Source organism: Carassius carassius, chromosome 50, assembly GCF_963082965.1.
Source record: "Carassius carassius chromosome 50, fCarCar2.1, whole genome shotgun sequence".
In the NCBI taxonomy this organism is placed as follows: Eukaryota; Metazoa; Chordata; class Actinopteri; order Cypriniformes; family Cyprinidae; genus Carassius; species Carassius carassius.
Window position 1 is genome coordinate 5,181,806 of NC_081804.1, and position 22,345 is coordinate 5,204,150.

The 22,345-nt window shown below is 32.2% G+C and overlaps 1 protein-coding gene across 1 annotated transcript in view; it reads right to left on the reverse strand.

The window, feature by feature from the left end:
• Positions 1-10,946, reverse strand: part of LOC132133230 (leucine-rich repeat-containing protein 4C-like) — a 138,101-nt gene extending 127,155 nt beyond the window's left edge. The window contains exon 1 of the mRNA XM_059546017.1: positions 10,900-10,946. The gene's annotated coding sequence lies outside the window, so the exon portion shown is untranslated. The remainder of the gene's footprint in view (positions 1-10,899) is intronic.
• Positions 10,947-22,345: the final 11,399 nt, after the last annotated feature.

Genomic DNA, 22,345 nt, shown 5'->3' on the forward strand with positions numbered 1-22,345 from the left:
CAAACAAAATACCATCAAATGTAAAATGTCACACAGGGAATTGTGGGAATACAAAAACTGTTTACGTAAAATGTTCTATTAGATTATTACAGGTTTTTTTTTTACCTGATTTCACAGGAAAATGTAACAATTTTACAAAGTGAATACAAAAATGCACGATTTAAACCAATTATTATTTGATCATCACCTGATGAATAAGTGCTGCCATGATCACTAAAAAACATATACTAATGTTTCTAGTCAGTAAAGTTGCATTTAGGCCTGACTTTTGTCAAAAGTAATAGTGCAAATAATGGTGATGTGTGATCTATAATACGATTTACAAAAGTGCTAGCTGGGTTTCCACCATCCTGCTTTTACGCGTATTTTGAAGTATCACATCAGAATCGAGTGATAGAAATGCTGAATTTAGAATAAAAATTGCCTTAATTTGCAAAAATAAAAAAATAAAAAATTAATGCTCTCTTGAGGTGGTTTTTCACTTGTGGGAAAAAGGGTTAATGCGAATAATGGGAGATTGAAATGCATTTCCCAAATGCGTTCCCAAACAGCAGCATCCACCTCCGATAGCATCAATGCTTGTTCTGAGGTGCAAGTAGTTCATTATATAGGAAAATTATTATATTCAGTAGTTTCTCCTACTTTTTTAGTGATTTATAATGCTAGTTTATCAAGAAGTGATGATTTTGTTAAAGTTGTTAAGTTAAATTTGCAACTTTGGATGGAAACTATGAAAAATTAAAAATGACAACTCAATTTAATTATGAATGTTGTAGTATTTAATAAGCAAATTACAGGTAATATATATGGTATTTATTTATTTACATATTTATTTTTTACTAACATTACAATTCTGACCGATATCTAAGCCAATAATTATTTTCATGTGACCAAGCGCAGATAATTAGTACAATTCAAAAAGTGTAATGTCAGGTTTAAAAAAAAAAAAAAAAAAAAGATATATATATATATATATATATATATATATATATATATATATATATATATATATTAATTTTGACATTTGCTGATTACTTTTAACATTGTTAAATTATTAGTGTTTTTAAAAATCCACTTTAAGTGTATGTTAAACAACAGCAAAAGTATTCTAAACGGAAAGTAAGCATGCATCAACTATTGTATGATAATTAAATAATAATAATAATAAAAGGTCCATTATGGTCCCAATATATTGTACCTTCCTAGAGATACAGAAGTGACATTTTAGCTAAACATTGTTTTTGTAAAATAATATATGATGCATAATAGTTAATGCAATGCAAGTACCAATTGCTAAACACCTGACATTAAAACGCTCCACCTGCCATACTGGAATGGAATTTGCAAATCTGAAAAGCTGGTTCTATAGGGTCCAGATATGAACGGATTTAAAACAATTTGAAACCAGTGGGCAATACTGAGGAAAAATTAAGCTGGGTAATAAATGTATGATTTTTTTAATCCTTGTCTGCAGAGTAAATTGAATCCCAGACTGAGAGTTCCAGCGGACGAGAGCCTGCACTAAGTGGTAATAGATTTTCTTTGAAGGATGCAGTACAGCAGGGGCAGCGGCTGCTCCCATTAATGATTCCATATCTCGACAAAAACAACTCCTCTCCTTCTTTGAAGAAACAACCAGTGGTGGCCTGGTAAATTGTATGGAATGTGAATAAGCCTTTTGTTATACTGAAGCTGAACATCTTTGATTATCATTCAATTACTGATGAAGCAGTGTCATAAATATTCAGCTTTTAGTCTGAACTGTCAGAATGTCAAAGGAGGTAATTGCAAATGCATATTTTAGTGTGCACTTCTTACCAAGTGTGGCTAATTCACTTAAAATATTAAATTTCTTAATTCAACAAACACTTGTGTATCCAATTACAGTGTATCCGGTATCTGCTCCATTATTTGAATACAATAATTTTGTATAATGTATAATATAATCATGTATAATATAATTGTATTGTGCGTGTGTGTGTGTGTGTATGTTTGTGTGTGTGTGTGTGTGTGTGTGTGTGTGTGCGTGTGTGTGTGAAATTAAAATGCAACGACATTTCAGTTTTGAATGCACTTATAATATTAAGATAGGATTAGGACTATTGTTATATAATATTACATAATGAATATGAATAATTTATGTTTAAAGTGCAACCTATATATTTTTATTTTTATTTGAATGTATTTATAGGAATATTGTTCAACCAAAAATGTACAAATTTCTTTGAATTGTTCTGTAAATTAATAAATTGTGGTAAATTCCATCACTGTTATTGTTAACTAAAACTAAAACTTTTTTTATTAGCTGAATCAAATTTAAAGGTAAATATAAATATTAGATTAAAAACGTAAACTTTTAACTTTTGTAAAAGTTGTCTTGACAAGCAACCTTAATAAAGTAAGTTAAAAACAAATAAATCAATAGAAATGTAAAAACTTTAATGAATAAACTAAAATTTAAATGAAATGAAATGAAATAGAAAAATAAAAGCTATAGTTTATAAATATAACTAAAATAAAACTGAATTCTGATTAAGTGGGTGTGGCAAATTTGATTCAAATTCCAACTCATGAATTGCAAGTGAGTTATGTAATTAACGTATTCATTCATTCATTCATTCATTCATTCAGTCAGTCAGTCAGTCAGTCAGTCAGTCATGCGTGCATTCATTCATATATTATTATTAGATAATAGTGTAGCTGCAATGTTTTTGCTTGTAGCTCAAATATTTTGGAACTGTAGCTTGTCGAGTGACATAGCCCAACATTATCCTTAAAAGCACAGGCTGGAATGTATATTGTGTCTGTCTACATGCAAACTGACTCACTCCCAGAGAATCCACAGGAGTCCAGCCGGAGTTCTGCTGGAAAACAGAGGAAAACAGAGTTCAAGCCCTAGAAGTTGTAATGCTGGCCAGAGTGACAGTCCTTCAAACTCCATTAGTGGAGAGCAGAGAGAGCGAGGGAGATGAGTAGACTGAAGGATCGCTGGTGAGGGGGAGGTCTGGATGAACTGGGGGAGTTACAACCATCTACACATTGACAAGAGAGAAAAGAACCACTTGTCCCTGCAGTCCTACAAAGTGAAAAAAGCTTGGACTGGCTTTTAGGCACACATCCTCTTCACATTCACACATTAGCAAGAAAACAGATATGACATATGCTCAGTTCATGCTATATGGTGATTCAGTATTAATGCTTGCTTATAAGCATGCACAAACACACACATGATGTAATATTTTGAAGTAATCTTCTGATTTTTTTTTTCAAAGAAATTGATGAAAATTTATACACTTTCAGGCCATCCAATAGGTCGTTTCTTCAGGAACAGATTTGGAGAAATGTAGCATCACATCACATTACAAAACAGTCACCAATGGATAGTGAATGGGTGCCGTCAGAATGAGCATCCAAAAAACTGATAAAAATATCACAATAATCCACATGACTCCTGTTTAACAGTTAATGTCTTGTGAATTGAAAAGCTGTGTGTTTGTAAGAAACAAATTCACCATTAAAATGTTTTAAGTCATTTATTTTTGCTAAATATAAACTATTCCTTTAAAACCATAGAAATTCATAAAGCAAAGCTGCAGTTTTAAAAGATCAAGCAGTTCTTTCTGGTTCGCTTATTAAGATTGTGATTACTTAGCACTATGCTAAGTGACATGATTAGGATGTATATTTAGCATAGTGGTCTTGCGTTTCTCAAATTATCGCCATACTCTTTTTTTTTTTTTTGTCCTTTTGTCTTATTCTCCGCTTCATTTCTTCTGCCAGTCCCAATGTATTTCACATTTGATTTATAATTGCTCTTCATGTTTGTGCCGGAGCCATAATTCAGGAGTGGAAAACGGGGTCTCTTGGGTCTGGATCAAAGCTGGCGCCTTTCTCACATGGGTTCAGGTGTTTGAGAGTCATGGCAGGAAAGCAATAAAGCCGAGCAGCCCAACACTCACAGAATAAGATGAATGAATGAAAGAAAGCTATGATCAGAATGGAATACCAGCTTACTACTAACTGTATAAAGCTTAGAATACACTATTCTATTCTAACATAACACACAAATAATAATTAAATAATATAAATAATTGAAGCAATAATAAATGTAATGAAATATATTTAATTTATATAACTATAACATTATATTGCTGTGAGTTTGACGTTTATGCATGAAATATACAACAAAAAAAAATTGTATAAAAGTATTATTGAAAAATTAAGTTATTGAATCTTAATTGCAAATATATATATATATATATATATATATATATATATATATATATATATATATATATATATATATATATATATATTCACTTATTCAAATATATTCCATATTAATATTTTCTATATAATATAATTAACCAACCTAATTAGTTGATGTATATATATATATATATATATATATATATATATATATATATATATATATATATACACACACACACACACACACACACACACAAACACACACACACACACAGACACACAATAGAAATAATGTTATCAATTTGACATGTTTATGTATGCAATATTCTAAAAATCATAAATGATCTTATTTAATTTTAATTGCATGCATGCATGTATGTATATACCACCCCCCCACACACACACACACGCACACATACAGTACATACATATTATATTATTTACATTATTTATATTATTCACATATTATTTACAGATAGTTTTATTTATTAGTTATAGTTAGTTACTTCTATACACCACTGGTTGGCCAATAATGCAATGACAGCAGACCGATATCTTTTAGCAACGCACATAATCCCAGGTTGCTTCAGGCGATGTATGTAATAACTGTTTTGAGCTGCTTTGAATAATATTATCTACTAAATGACTTCTTATTTCTATGTCCTGTAGGAAAGCGGTATACGATTCGAGACAGGATACCACTGGGATTATGACATATTAGGTGAGTTTCAAAGTAAATCCACTTAAATGTATAAGAAGTATAAGAGAGAATAAAACATCACACATCCAGGTCTTGCAGGGCAGTAATGAAGCATGACACCTTTGCTAGCATCAGTAATTTTGCGCTAGCTGCCGCCATCTAAAACATGCATTGTTGCACAGCATGTTGTGGCCTTGAGAGAAACTGACTTCATACATCCAATGAAAAACATCATAATTTTAGTTATTTAAAAGTAACTGGGAAAATAGTTAGTTCTTCAAAAATGTGGCAAATAACATAAGCCCAACTAATCTATGTTCTTTTATTCATGTCTAATAGGCATGAACAAGTTATTTGAAAAACATCTATGACCTTTAAAACATGTCTTCATGGTCTATGTTGAGTATGGTTTCACTAATAATAAACATAGATTTGCATAAAACATCCATATTTGCCCATGTTGATTGGAGTATTAAAAACATGAAAAAGTATTAATTTAAGGTACATTTAGAACAGATAAAAATGCTTGATTAAGTTGCAATTAATCACGAGTTAACTCATGACAATCATGCGATTAATCATGATTAAATATTTTAATCGATTGACAACCTTAATTTTAATTAACAACTATGCACTTGAATTAAAAAAAAAAGAAAAAAAATCCATTATTAGAAGTTATGGTAAGAAATGAATTTTATGTTGCATTTCCTGAGTTGAACTGATGCTATTGGAATGTAAATTGAATTTGATTTCATCGACATTCTCAAAATGAATGCACCTTGAGTGACCCCAAAGCATCACTCCTACCCTCAGCTGCCATCATTACAGTCTCACAATGGGTTGCTGAAAAAGGTTGTCTCCAAAAGCCAAAATAACATGGCCTCAAATCCCACAGGAAAGCAGGGCAAGTGTCTTCCTGAACCCAGTGAACATTAACTGAAAAGGTCTTTTCACTTCAGGGAGTTCCTTCAAGCAAAGACTGGGTGTGCTGAATGTCACATGGCCAAAAAAAAGAAAAAAAAAAGAAAAGGCATATAAGTTTCATACCTACACAAGTTTCCTTGATCATAATACAATTTAAGCATAAAATAAAACATTTTAATGAGAGTCCTAATGCATATGACTTGAAAAAAAGCTATAAGACGAGATGAGTTTGTCTCTTATACATCTAGATAAAAGAAAAAAAGAAGTGAAAGTAAAGCTTAAACGTCACTATAGGTCCTAGTGTGGGAAGAAAGAAGTTTGGAGAGAAAAAAGCACAAGACAGTTCTATCCGTGTACAATATTAATGAGGTTGTCCCCTCATTTTCCTCTTTAATGAATATTAAAATGCCCAACACCCATTTAAATATATCTGTATGTGTAACCCAAAGCTGACAATAAAGGTCTATCACGTCTACTGTGCTCAATCAGAGCCCTTCAAAAAAGGCGGGAAAAGGCCTTGAGACATTGAGAGAGAGAGAGAGAGAGAGAGAGAGAGAGAGAGAGAGAGAGAGAGAGAGAGAGAGAGAGAGATGTTTGCTACCCAGCATGCCTCTCACGTACTGCCCTAATTTCAGTTGGGTATGAGGAGGAGAATTGTGGGGTAGAGCGCATCATGCACCCTCCTCGAGATTTGAGACATCAATGGCAGTTAAATCGAGCTGCATGCATTGCCAAATAAATACAAGCGTGGCCAACTGGGTGGTACTGAGAGTCAAGTATGTTTTAACAGGCAGTGCTACACTGTACATACAGTATACAGTAGGTGCAAAGCACTGGCTTTTGCATGTATATCATAACAAAATACTAATGCGTTTATACAGTAATGATTTATTTGATGCAATGAACTGCACCGTTTACATTATACTGTTGAATGAAAAAAGACTCACAAAATGATTTAAACTAAGCCAATGTAAAACTAGTTACAAACAAAGGATATTTAAGATGTTGTTCTTTTTAGTGGATCAAACTCATGCAGCACAACCAGTGTAGTCTGATTCATGAACAAATGACCCTTATGAGCCAGTTCATTTGAGCAAATCAAAATATATAAAATTACTAGACTAGAATGACTTTTTTTATGAGTGTTGGCTGATTCACAAACAAATAACTATAAAAATTAGCTGCTCAGTTGTAATGAACAATAATAATAAAAAAAAATACAAAATAAAAATAAATAAAGCACTGTGCAACCGACATTGTCCAAATCTCAAACAAATGACTCTTTTGAGAAGATTATTTTCTCTTCTTTTTGGTGACTCACTGGCAAACAGCTCAACCAGAGCAGTCTGATTCACAACGCTCACCCAAAGAACGATAACTAGAATGATAAACTACAAAGCTTTATAAAAATAGTCCATATAACAACTAGAATGACACAGAAGAATAAAACAAATGACTCATATGAACCAATTATTTTTTTGCCAATCAAAAACATATAGCACAGTCAATATAGAATGAATCACAAAAATAAAATAAAATTAATAAATAAATAAATCAACAAAACAAATGACTCCTATGAACCAATTCTTTTTAGTGGCTTAGTAACACCCAGTACAACCAGTGTAGTCTAATTCATGAACATGACTCTTATGAACCAGTTATTTTTTAGCAAATCAAAAACATATAGCACAATCAATATAGAATGATTCACACACAAAAAACTGTGATTATGAAAAACAATAACTCTTATGATTTATTTTTGTACAGTTTTCAGAACAACTAGTGTAGTTTGATAAACAAGCACATGATTCTTATGAGCTGGTTCTTATTAGAGGAGGGGGCAAATGCAACCAGTGGAGTCTGATTCACAAACAAATGACTTGTGTCCATTATGTTTAATGATTTAATTTAATGATTCAGCACAAACCTGTTAAGCCCCGTTTAAATTATGAATGGTATCAATAATTAAAAACTTAAAAGCTTTGTAGAACAGCAGAGTTCACAACAACTAGAAATTGTTTTAAGTGGATCATTTTAATGAATCTAAAACATATGACACAACCAGTGTGGTCTGATTCACAAACTTATGAGTCACCAGACTGCATTAAAGCAACTGTATGACTTTAGAAGACATGGAATATAGTACTTTTGAGGTGTATAGATGCGTTCCACTGAAAAAAAATAAAATAAAATTGTCAAGAATGTGAGTAAATTATGCCACGTTGTTATTTTTAAGTGTGCTTTCCCTTTTAAACGGTTGTTTATTTGTTCGAACAGCAGATCAAACAATACATGTGCTTTTTTAAGCATGGTTGACACACTAAAGCTCAGAGATACTTATGAACAGACAAACAAACCTAGATGAAAGAGACAAAGGCAAAAAGAATTCAGCTGTCAAATAAGCTCTGAAGGGCACTTCTATCAGACTGGAACACATGCCACTACACAACAGTATAATCAAAGGCAAAAACTTCACTTAATAGTTAAGAATGTTCTGTGTGGGACTATCATAGCAATATCCAATCAAATCCAATTAACTTCTTGGAGCCTCCCCTCCAGAAAAGTGCATTACAGCAGGATTAAGCCGCTATCTGTACTGGACTTGATTAATGACCATGTTAATTAATGCTGAAGGGGCTCGTTGGAGCGGTTCCTCACATACAGCAGCTCAGTGATCCAGCGGCGATGTGGGGACCAGGCAAATAGAACCATCATGAGAACAGACAGCCTGTCCCACAAACACTTGTATACTTCAACAGACTTTTGGCTGTGGAAGAGCTAAAGTTTGGCCTCCGAAGTACTTGTAAACTCCAGCGTATGCTGCCACAGCCTGGGCCATGATGTTTAAGGGTGGGTTGCCAAGTAGACCATACCAGGAAAAAAGAATGTTATGTTTTAATAACCATGTGGTTCAATATACAGTATATTTGGATTATAGAGTGAACTAAATGCACTGAACTGTGTGTGCCAGACTCCTATAGTGGATTATTTTCTGTTTTAATTTTAGAACAGTGACACAAATTAGTGTTGCTATCATTAACTAAAACTGAAACGTAAACTAAAAAAATTAAAAATACAAAATAAAATTAAAAAATAAATAAATAAAATCATATAAAAAACTAAGAAAAAAATATTTAAAAAACAAAGAACATTTTGAAATGCTGCTTTGGCATGTTGCTTTTAAAATAAGCTAAACAAAGGTATTTTAACAAAATGTCTAATATTTTCACTATAATTAATCTGAATAATGAAAATATAAACACAAAATCTAAAATATTATTGAAAGCTAAAATATTCATTAAATTAAATTAAATTAAATTAAATTAAATTAAATTAAATTAAATTAAATTAAATTAAATTAAATTAAATTAAATTAAATTAAATTAAATTAAATTAAATTAAAGACAAAAACCAACATATTGTTCATAAATAGGGATGTAACATTCTGGCTGATACAAAAAAGCAGATAAGTTTAATTAATTTTACTGCCAACAATCAATCAATCAATAGCATTCTAAACTACTTTTTTTCTACATAAATTAAAAATATAATACTAAAATCAATTGTGTTACAAGTTAATTCAGGCATCAGTTAATTATAATATACATTATTAAAACAATACACATTTATGACCTTTTTTAAGATAAATAAAACAAAACAATAGGATAAAAGAGCATGCATTACTGAATAGCCAGTCTTGAGTGATTTATGAATGAAAATCTAATATAATTCTAAATGATAAAATACAAAATATAATAAAAAAAAAATGCTGACTGATAACTGATATGATAGAAATGTATCGTGGATCCCTATTCATAATCAAGGAATGAAAATTCAGGAATTTTAATGAAAAGAGCTTTATATTACGCAACACATTAATCAAATTCATATCACTATAAAATGGCCAAAATACACACAACTATGACTGCACATTATTTAAATCAATAATAACGAGGCAAGTTGCAATGCAAATAAACTGTTACATTCCTTAACGAAAAGTCCTTCATCACTATCACTCATTGTACACTATCTGCTCTGTATTTCCTTTATCACCTTGCCTTGTAAATAACAATGCATAATGTCCAGCCCAGAAATTTTCCTGAAAATATATGATATCTAATGGTATAGCAAATCTGAAGCCCAATGTATATTTCATCAGCAATTACTCGCAATTACAGCAATTATAATCAAGCGTGAACATTTGAATAAAACAACTCTTTATCTCAACAACAGAAAATACCCAACCCTTTCTTCACAGTGATGCCACTCAAGATAGCCTCAAGGTAAAGCGGTTCCCACTCATCGGAAACCATGCAAACAAATTTAACCGATTGCAATCTTGGGGCAATAGTTCACCTTGTTGTTTATTCAAGCTCCAAACAGACTCACAAGACCTCCAAAATTGTGAAATTATGAAATCTGCATTACATAACAGAATATGAAAATGATCCCTCAGATTAAACAACTTTTGTCATTAATTAATATGAAAAGCTCATCTCGGATAGGCCCACCGAAGCCTTTTAGTGCTAGAAACAGCTGTTAGCTCCACAGGTACGCTAGTGCTAATCTGTGTTAGCCACTGATGGATGTAATTAACAGTTATCCAACACCTTCTCATTTGTCTTGTTAAGAAAATTGCAGATAGGGTTACGAGACGGTCTCTGCTGGAAGTGTCAGGGTTGGGAAGGTCCACCCGGGAAAAAAACAAACAAACATCAGTTTAAGATGGTAGCCATGTTTGAAAACATGCTAACTACCTCCTAGCAGGTACAAACTGAATTCCCAGGCTTTTCAAAGTCATTTTAATGAATTTGACATTCTGTTATGCAGTTATTTCCATTGATTTTTTAAACATTTTATAGGAATCATTTTAGCATTTAGAGTTTGGCAAAAGTAGAAAAAAATGTGTATTCACTATAAACAAATCCATGATTTTAACATCACTTTTCAACATTTTACTGTTATATTTTACTGAAAGCTACAAACTTGAGTTGAATTTTCCAGCAGGACAGTCAATGTCAATATACACAGCATTTTACCATGGTAAAAAAAATTCTGCTCACCCATTTAACAACAGTTCAAAGAAGACTCCAGTAAATCCAAGTAAACTCCAACCTCTGATTCTCCGTATTAGAAATCCACACCCATCCAGCTCATATCTGGAGTAAATATACAGATCTAGAATTCAGGGAGAAGATAAAATAGATCAAATTTCTGATAAGGTCAAGCTTCCTTAATATGGCTATATGATTGTCATTCATTGCTTTGAGATAATCTTTTAGATAGAGGCTCTTTCAGATCACAGATTTCAATGCTTAAAATAATTCAGAGTTGAAAAAGTGTTCAGGAAGCTTCTTTGAAACTGTAGTTTCCTAATCTACAAGTTAAATCACAGTAAAACTCCATTTATCTGGCACAAAAACAATAACGATCTCAATTAGAGAGACAGCTATAAATTTCACAGATCATTTCAAACTAAATACAACTAATAAAACTTCCCATTTGTATGTGTTGAAATCTATGAAAGTCCATTTCCCCACGAAATACTTTTTTTTGAAATTCTTCCAATTATACGAAAAAAAAAAAAAAAGTCAAAACTGATATATGCATGGAATGGTGATATTTAAACCCACATTTCTGAGGGTGGGGGGGGGGGGTAATAAATAAATACAAAAACAATAAGAATAAAATAAAAGTCATAATTGTAAGATAAAAAGTTGCAATTACCTTCCTCAGAAAACACAGCAAATAGTAATATTCAATAAAATAAGGACTGAATCTGTCAGTTCATTTAAATCAAACATCTGAACAAACTGTCTGTCCAAAATGAACAATCTTATTTTTTTGAATTATTAGAAGCATTGCTTCTATTAGTTGCATAATCGACACCAAGACAGAAAGACACTAAACTAAACTAGACAGATGCCGTCTCATCCACAGGCCATTCTCAGACATTAAAAAGCCCAATATATTCAAGAGGAAAAGTTCAGATCCATCCCAGTTCATAAATGATGGAGGAGCCTTAGTCTTTCAATATTTATTGATCCTTTTTTGCCAAGGAAGAAAATCTGTCTTTTCTTATAATCTGTCTTGCTTGTTCAAGCTCAAAATTACTTAATATCCCATTTGGAATGTTATCAGTGTCACCAGGAATGGAATGGTATATTTCTTGAATACTGAATTGTATTTGATAAAGACTGCAAATTTTGATTAACGTCAAACGTGAGAGCTATGCCTCATGTTCAAACATTTTCAGCCAGCTAGAAGAAAAAAATTGAAATGGGTAATTTACAGGCCATTACAAATTTTAGTTAGATGACATTCAACTAATACGAAAAGTCTATTATTTTCCATGTTATGTCCCGTGATAATAATGATTTCCATTTCTTACTTTCCAGTTTTCATATTGCTTTTTCATTCTCCGCACAGATAATTCCCATAACCAATTTCAGTAACACGGCCAGTTGTAAAAGGCTGAGATTATTCTATATTATTATTTGGGGTTTTAGAAGTGTGTGACCTCTTTTAAACCATTTATATATTCGAATAGCCCTTACACAGCTTTTTATGGCTCATATTATATAGTTCTGAACAATATTAAATAATAATAATAATAAATGTGTGTATGTGTTCATTTAATTTTACATTATGATATTTTTATTTTTATTTATTATTTATATATATATATATAAATCTTGAAATTAAGCATGTTATCAATACACAATACACACAATACCTGCACAAAACAATATTGTTTTTAGATACTATTTAGATTTTTAACAATTTTGAAAATTATTTAAAAAATATATTACATATAATATTTAGGATCTCTATGTCAATCAGAGAGGGACTAATTATTAAGAAATTCTGAAATGGTTAAAATAATAAAACTAATTAAATAAATGCATAGATAAATGTATACAAACATATCCATTGTCACTAGTGGTTTCAAAATGAAAACCTACTTCATAATTTTGTGCATAAAGAAAGCTGTATGGGTTAATTTGTACGATCTAAAGGCCTCACTTGAGCTTTCTTCATGCTCTCTTTGTACTGTGAAGTACAGCAGCTCACACAAGCTCGCCCCCGTTCAGCACTCATTGTCTTTGAATCCCGCACCAGTTCCCTTTAATTGAAATTCCAATGATATGTAGTCTACTGTGGGCAGTTTAAACCTTGAAGTAATCCGAGTGATAACAGGCTCACTGTTGCTGTGGTTGGAAATGGGCTGTAATGGGGAATTCTGAAGACATGCTGCTGTGTATTGACAGCTGAGCCTCTGGGGTGAATCAAATGATATTTCCACCCTGCTCTGATTTCTAGGCCTGCCAGGTAGCCAGCTGTCATAATTAAGGCCATCCAGACAGATACTGAAACACAGGCAGAATATTAATGGCGATAGTGCATCACAAACAAACACACAAATGCATGGGCATTCAGAACACTTCTAATACGCAATAAGTAAATGAAAGACGTAATAATTATGATTTCATTTAACATATCTCATATTGTTACCTAGTGTGTGATCCTGGCATAAATATTACGTGATAGCTTCAGTGCAATTCTCTATACCCTCACACTAATAGCACTCAATTTGAGTTGAGTCTTTGGAGGTGATGAGGGGAAATTGAGACAGCAGGGCAAACATGGGGTGAGAGGAATTCTGGGATTGCTTATGAATACTGAGCAGCCACTTTATGGACCACATCACCAATTTGAATATGGAGTTGCTAAATGTGGCTTACATGATTTCTCTACATGTTTCACTAAAATCTTTCCTTTATTAAAGAGACAATGCATTCTTTTACATACTGCTGATGTTTTCCAATGAAGGGAGGGGTGACCAAAGCCTGTCTTGCTGCAAAAATTACAAAAAAGGACCACAAATGTGACCAATATGAGTATATTTCAAGTATTCTGAAAGTATACGATAGCTTTGTGTGAGAAAAAGAACTACAAATTTTAATCAAATGCAAGTTTGTTTTCAAATAAATATATATAGAGATTACAAAAAAAATTACAAACACCAAAATTATTGAAATTTAAATAAAACAAAAAAATAGCTTGGCCCCTTTTCAGTGCTGCATTCATTGTCTTCTGTCTTGCATTTATATTTCCACAGTATGAAGGTAAGGTTGTACAAATTTATGAATGAACCGCTCATTTTAAAATGTCTATAATAGTACTGTATATACAAAAGACTGAAATAACACTAGGAAAAACATAAGGGTTAATAATTCAACTTTTTTCAAACTATCTTTTTAAGATGATTAATATATAAACATTATTATGCTTCACATGTTGACATCATTCATTAAACATTAGTCTGACCATTAGTATGCAGCACATGTTTCCTCCGTCCTCAAAAGCTAAATTTATATTTCAGATATTCAAACCTTCTCCTAAGTGATGGACATGACATAATTGAAATGCATTTTGGTTGCCTTGGAAGACCTCCTTTACTTCAAAGGCTAGTTTGGTCTTTCTTGGACTCAGGGGTCCTTCTTATAAGAGGGGCGCCCATGTATGAATGAGTGAATCCTGTTCATCAGTATCCAGTGACCCCTCTGGAGCCACCTGGGGCTTCACCTGAGCTGTTGATCCTGCCAGACGACTACCTGAATAATGGAGGTGCCGCTAGTTCACTTAAAGTAGCCCGTTCAGAGGTTGCTCATTCATGGTTCAGGGAACTTGCTGAATCATTTAAATGGTCAATCAAAAGTTTTTTTTTTTTTTTTTCATGAAATTACTTGAAGGAATGAAAATAGAAAATAGAACAAATGACACAAATGTCATACAGTAATTGACCTATAAATTTTAATGTGCATTGTAATAATAATAATAATAATAAATTGCTTATTTACAGTTTAGGATATTTAATGGAATTATGTATCATTTAGGTATCAACTTAATCTCAGATGTTTTGAAAAAAAAAATACTTATAAGATATATATATATATATATATATATATATATTTTTTTTTTTTTTTTGTATTAAAGTGAGATTACTTGGGTTTTTCGAAATTTTCATTTTGGCTAACTAACAAAAATATATAGATATATTTGACATCAACTTAATTAATAAACAAATAAGCCTGAACCTGGAGCTGACTTAAACACCTTGAGCTAGGGATGAGTGTATCGATACTGATCAAAGGTACCAATACAAAAATAAAAAAATATAGATACCACGTTTTTATTTTTTTAATTTACAATGATTTTGTTTATTTAACAAAAAATATTAATAATAACAATGCGTACATTATGCATTGAATTGGACAAATAACTGTGTAGGTTATAAATATTTTCCTGTTAAATTGAGCACATGCAAATGTTGCAAGACAGAACCAATCAATCAAAGAGAGCATTATAACAGTGCATTCAAACTTGGCTGAAATTCCTATTGATGCTTTTGGAAACAGCAGCCCAAAACAGAGGACAGAAAAAAACATATATGTTTTAGTTATTTCACAATGAATAAACTGACATTTTAGTCTAAATAGTTTTGAAATTACATTTATTTGAGCCCAATGTCAGCATGAAGGTCATATTGATCATGTTCTGTTCTGTAATGTTAGAATACACTGTCAGAATAAAAAGGTTGCATTGTACAGTACGCATACAACAGCCTGTCACTGGCAGTCCCTTATGAAAATGAATCATGGTTTAACTAAAGTGCGAGTAGTTCAACTATAGTATTTGTACAGTAGATTTCCATGGTTACTTACCACTACGGTAAATATATTTACAAAAATATAACTTAATATGTTGCAGTTAAGGCATATTGAATGTTAAAATTTGTTTCAAATATAAGGTTACGTGGGTATCAATACCTATTTTACCCGTAATAATTAAATAATTGAATAAATGTAATAATAAAAAAATTCAGTTTATAAGTATCGTATCGGTATCGATATTGACGATACTGGCCTTTAAAAGTATCATTATCGTATCAAAAAACAAAATAAACGGAATTGCCCATCCCTATTTTGAGACTCAAACTCCTTGTGCACAGCTATGGCATATGAGCGCTGCCCACATGGCTATTGCTCCTATAATTCTATATAATATATCTATATATACTTAAATTTACCTGGCAGAATATCTCTACTAATAGTGAAGCTGTATTTTAGTTACTATATGCTAGAACTTTTCAGATTCTAAACTATTTTATTGAGAAATACATTTTGAGCGCTACTGAATGATTCTGTGTGCTCGCGATCTGCGTGTGATGTACAAGCTACTGTCAGTAGCACCAGTGCATTAGATTAGAATGGCGATTAACTTGTACAATAAGCTGTTTAAAACGTGCATTCTTCCATTCAATTTCGAGCATGCAGATGTTATAATTACACAAGTCTTGTGGCGCATTTATTTGTTATTTTAACTGTTTGAAAACAGAGCGTAAATGAGGACTTCTGAGATTTCTTATCCTTTTGTGCCATCTATAGGGCCAGCAACTAGTCGATGTAAAGCTTAAAGCATCATGGCAGACATTAAATTTGACTAGTCAAATATATTTCTTCATCATTAAATGTTGTAAATGGCACAAAATTGAGGTATTTTTGGTCTTTTTATTTAATGTATTTTTTTTTTTATCATGGGTAATGATCACAGACTTTGGTATTATAAACTTCCTCCATTTCCTCAGTACTGTCTTGATAGATTGTCTTTGAAAAAACTGAACAATAATATTAAAGTTCAAAATCAGATTTCTGACTTTTGATTGCATGAAGTGAAAAGACTGGGTCACAATTTGGCACATTAACTTCTCTCTTCCTCTTTACTAGTTATAACATAAAGTAAACATGTTTCGACCGCAGAAAGATGTCGATACACACCATTTTACATGTTCAAGTCCACTGACATTACGCCTCTGTCTGGCAGATTTGGCGTTATGATTGGTCAGATCGCCTGTCAAACAAATGCCCTGCGATTTTAAAGAGATCTAATTTGAGTATCTCAATCTAATGTAGATTTATTTTTTTATACATTAAATCTCAAAGTTGTCTTTGGGACATAACTGAGATATTAAAACATCTCATTTGGTAATTTTTCCTTCTCATGTGCAGCAATCATAGACTTTGGTATCCTACGCAACATACTCCATTTCCTTAGAGCAGTCTAGAAGAGAAACAATTGAAATATTAAAGAAATCTTTTTGACTTTCCCCCCATATGAGGTTTTATATGCATTTCTGCTGCTCTTATATGCAAAAGCTAAGACAGGAAGTGAAATAAACAGGAAAAATAAAGCTCTCAGTATGGAAGGAAGGTATATGAGCTATACTGGATCACATCTATGAAAAATAGTGTCTTAGATTATTTGGTGTGCTTTTATTTCCAGGGCACCGACGCAAGCGTGTTTGAATAATGCATTGAGGTTCAGTACCCACTTCAATAGATTTGTGCAATCCACTTTTACCAAATTAATGTCGGCTCTGCAAAATATGGCTCTTTTTATTCCCTGCCTGCATAGAGTACCAGAAAGTAACAGATTTGCATGATAATCAAGATGGCAGAGACAAACTTGAATACATGAACGTATGTGACTCCAAATGAGCATCTGCCTCTAACATGGATTTGAGCGCACAGAGAATAGAGCGTGAATAATAGTCAGAAAGAGTCAGAGACAGAGGGAGGGTAAATGGAGATAAATATTGGTATCAGTTGTTTCACTATCACAAAAACAGTGCTGATTAATATCGCAGGAACTAAACGCCTCACCTACCGACAGGACAAGATGACTGGCGTCATTTAAACTGCCCGTTCCACCTCCAGCCTGTTCTTTAGTTGGCATCTGACACCTGGCAGCTCTTAAACCCACTGATCTGAGGCCAGCTGGATGGACTCAACAGCATATCTGTCCCACTCACGCTCAGATCCTAATACAGTCTGACCCAAATGAGATTCACACAGCCTGCCATGCTCATGCTAAGAAACTGAAGAAGATTGTCCAGCATGTTGAGAGTGAAGCATTTTGTTACTCTTAACCAATCGTTTTTGCTTCATAATAATATAATATAATATAATATAATATAATATAATATAATATAATATAATATAATATAATATAATATAATATAATATAATATAATATAATATAATATAATATAATATAATATAATATAATTAATATATGACCAGGGCACATTTAACAACAACAACAAAAAAAGGTACAAAGCAGCAATATTATGAAATACTATCGCAATAAAAAGAAAGAAAGAAAGAAAGAAAGAAAGAAAGTAATTCAGCATCGTTACTTCATTCTTCAGTGTCACGCGAACCTTCAGAAATCATTCTGAAATGCTGATTTGTTGATCAGAAACTTTTATTATTATTATCAATGTTGAAAACAGTTTTTTTTGTGGAAACTGAGATGCATTTTCCACAATTTATGTATTATTTGATGAAAAGAAAACTCAAATGAAGATTTATTTGAAATTTGTAATTTATTGTTACATTTAATCAGTTTATACTTCGTAGCTAAATTTCTTAATTTCTTAAAAAAAAAATAATAATAATAATAATAATAATAATAATAATTAAATAATAAAATAATTAAAAATTTACTGACCCCCAAATTTCAAGTTCAAATGGTGGTGGGTATATTTTCATTAAGTTTAATTATTTGTTTAATTTTTATCAAAATATTATTTATGTTTTATTGTCTTGTTTTTTGTTTTTATTTTTAACTTGCATGAATATTTTTTTATATATTTTTAAACAATTTTGAGACCACAAACTTAATTATATATATATATATATATATATATATATATATATATATATATATATATATATATATATATATATATATATAATTATATTAAAATATATAAAAAAATATTATATATGAAGTATCTTGTTTTAAGAATGTTTATGTATTTTTTTTCTTCTTTTTTACATGTTTTTTATACTTTATATTTACAGAAAATGTGATTAAGAAATAGATTTTTGTATAATTAAAATAATTTATTGTTGCATTTAGTCATCATGCAACAGATTATTTTTCTATTCTCATCATCATATCAAACACTAATTACCCATTAGCAAATAAATGAACTCATTGCCTTGGAAACAGATGGGAGAGCTGGGAAAATAATCAAGATGGAGAGATTGTAACACTAAACAAACACACGCAATGACACCAAGGTAAACACATAAATGCTCTCCTGGCTCCAGGACAAGGTGCATTTACCTAAAGCCCCTTCAAATGAGAATGGCTCTGATATTCAAAACACACACAGCGACTTCACTGGCACTGCTAGCACCTTAAAACAGCAGCGGATGAAAATACGCCTGACACCCGGTGAAGTAAATTGCAGTGGATCAATTGAAAATGTCACCTTCACGGACAGATTGATTAAACGTAAAGTGCTGAATGCTCCTTATCCCTCAGAACGGCGGCCATGAGTCTGAGATGCAAAGCAGTCTGAGTATGCAGCGATGGCTGATGAGGTAGAAAATTACAGCATGCAGCTGATTCTGTTCATGTAAGCGCTGAAATGCACTGACATACTTATTTTTGCCTTTTATGGTGCTTAATATCAATGTTAGAAGGTGCAGATATGAACTTTGTTTCTCATCACGGTACAATCTGTTACAAGGCACTTGAATTTCCTTTGAAATGTTTCTAGTGAATGTTTATTGAAGGTTATTTGGTCCTCAGTCACTTCAAATGATTTAACTAGAGAAAATGAGGGCAGTTTATCATCTGACTTTTTAAGTACTTACAAAGGGCTCTGAGTAGTACTTCCAAAGTTTTAATAATGTTAAAGTTGTTTGCTTGCTAGAGCTGTGACTTACAAGCTAGAAAAAAAGCTAAAAAAAAAATTACAAAATTCAGAAATGTTGCTCAAATTTTGACCAACACAACACAAATTTTTATTGAATTACAGAAACCAACTTTAGATCACTCATCCTATAAATGAAAGTGAAAGGCAAATAATAATTGTTTATAAGTACTTTACTTTATAATAACTTAACATCCTTAAAACATGGCTAATTTATCTAGACAGCAAAATTACACAAATGTTTTCAGAGTTTTGTTTGCGTGTGTAATCCATAATACCAGGAGCGGCTCGATCCCTCAGACTCTGACATGATTCCTCAGGTCATCAGCATATGTTTCGCCCAAATACAGCACTCTCCAAGCAGGTAGTACACTCTCTCTCTCGCTCCCTTCCTCTCTCTCAGTCCCCAGCAGTTTTGAAGTCCTTGCTATCTTTCTCTGAAGGACAGGGCCATTTATAACGGCCATCAGATTTTGGCTGCTGTATTTGTCGGCCTCCAAACAACTGCCAAGATCTGAACTGATACACTCCCGGCTCGCCCTGCCTTCGCAGTGGGTGCTGCAGTTTTGGAGTCCTTGTAATGATTAGCGCATTATGATTATATGGTCGGGTTCACAGATCAGCTGAAAAGGGCTCATAAATATTATATATATATATATATATATATATATATATATATATATATATATATATATATATATATATATATATATATATATATATATATATATTTAAAAGCTGGGATCCTATTTTGAGATTAGAAAGATGTCAGCATGCTACGCATCATTAATCCACAATTGAGCGATAGAAAAAGAGTCGCAGAAAACATTTGAAGTTTCCAAGGTCTTTCATTGCGTTTTTGCTCTTTAAAGCGGTGTCATTTTCATTCGCATCTTTCATAAGTTAGAAATCAAATCCCTGGCCATTTTTATTTATTTATAATTTTTTTGGAGGAGATACAGAATCTGAAGAGTTTACAGATAGTAACGAGCCTCAAAAACCACCAGAAAACTGATACCGAGAACCCAAGCGCTGGGAACGGTGCTATCGTAAATCAAGTCCTGAACATTGGAGGTAAACAACACCATTCAAAACTACACAATGCAACATGTTTAGTGAGTAAAGAGTCATTTATCTGTGAGATAAGAGCCTCAACCAGACCTCGGTGTGTATGAGAAGATTAATCTTCTTTACTCTCCATGGTTTACCCTGTTGCAACAAATTAAACAGACACTAAAAGGTAGGTCCACATTCAACCTGCATTATATAAAAGAATTGGAGCTGAGAGGCACTGAGAGAAGAGTGAGAGCGAGAAATATACATTAGATCGGGATAGTATGGTTGTAAAAAAATTTGATAGTCCATGCTGCTGTATAAATGCTCTGGGCAGGATGCTGGTAAAAATATGTCAATTTTTGATACGATTTAAACTGCAGTAGATATACTTGCACAGTCAAGACTGCTTTATGGCAGCTTTATGAGTTAACATGATTTTTTTTTTTTTTTTATTGTTGGCTAACAACATTATAATATCCCATTCAGTATTGCTTCTGTAAAATTTCTAGAAATGTATCTACATTCTTAAAAATAAAAGATTCCAAAAAGTGTTTTGTTTTAATTTGAAAACTCTGGGGTTGCATTTCTTTTCAAACGGACCGAAACGGAGACTTTCGAAAACGATGGCATGGCTGCGCACGTGATCTCTGCGTATTCTTGACGACCGTGTAACCGTATCATGAACAGTAATCATGCTCATTGTTGAACCTGCCAGTGACTAGCAACCGACTTCTTGTTTACATTGTAAACACATGCCCAGTGTGCCAATGGTCACGTGACATGCGTTTTCGGTTATGTAGTATAGAGATTGTTTCTGAAATGCAGCTAAAATGCCAGTGTAAATGCGGATCATTTTAATTTTTTTAACGCACTCGTGTAAATGGGGACCCTTAGTGCAAATAATATTTTACAAATATAAAGAACCTTTTTCTGGATGCTTCTTCATGGAACCATAGAACCTTTAGTTCAATGGAAAGGATGATATAGAGTCTTCATGAAATCACAGATGCAGTTGAACACTCTTGAAAATAAAGGTTCTTTATTGGCATTGATGGTTGAACCTTTCAACGTTTTGTTTAAGTGGAAAAAGGTTCTTTAGATTTAAAAATGTTCTTCACAATAAGAAAACATAATATGTGACCCTGGACCACAAAACCAGTCATAAGGGTCAGTTTTTATTTTAATTTTTTATTTAATTTTATTTTTTATTGAGATTTATACATCATCTAAAAGCTGAATAAATACACTTTCCGTTGATGTATGGTTTGTTAGGATCGGACAATATTTCAACAATTACTTTCGGACAATTAATTTGGGTGTATTTCCGAGATACAACTATTTGAAAATCTGCAACCTGAGTGTGCAAAAAAATCTAAATAGATAAAATCACCTTTAACAAGTTGTCCAAATGAAGTTCTTAGCAATGCATATTACTAAGAAAAAAATCGGTTTTATATAATTTTGACCCATACAATATATTTTTGGCTATTGCTACAAATATACCCCAGCGACTTAAGACTGGTTTTGTGGTCCAGGTTCACATATAATAGTTATTTTGAGAACTGTTTACTTAAATGGTTCTTCTATGGCATCACCACAAAAATCCCTTTTTGGAGCCTTTATTTTTAGGAGTGAAGAATAATTATTATTATACAGAT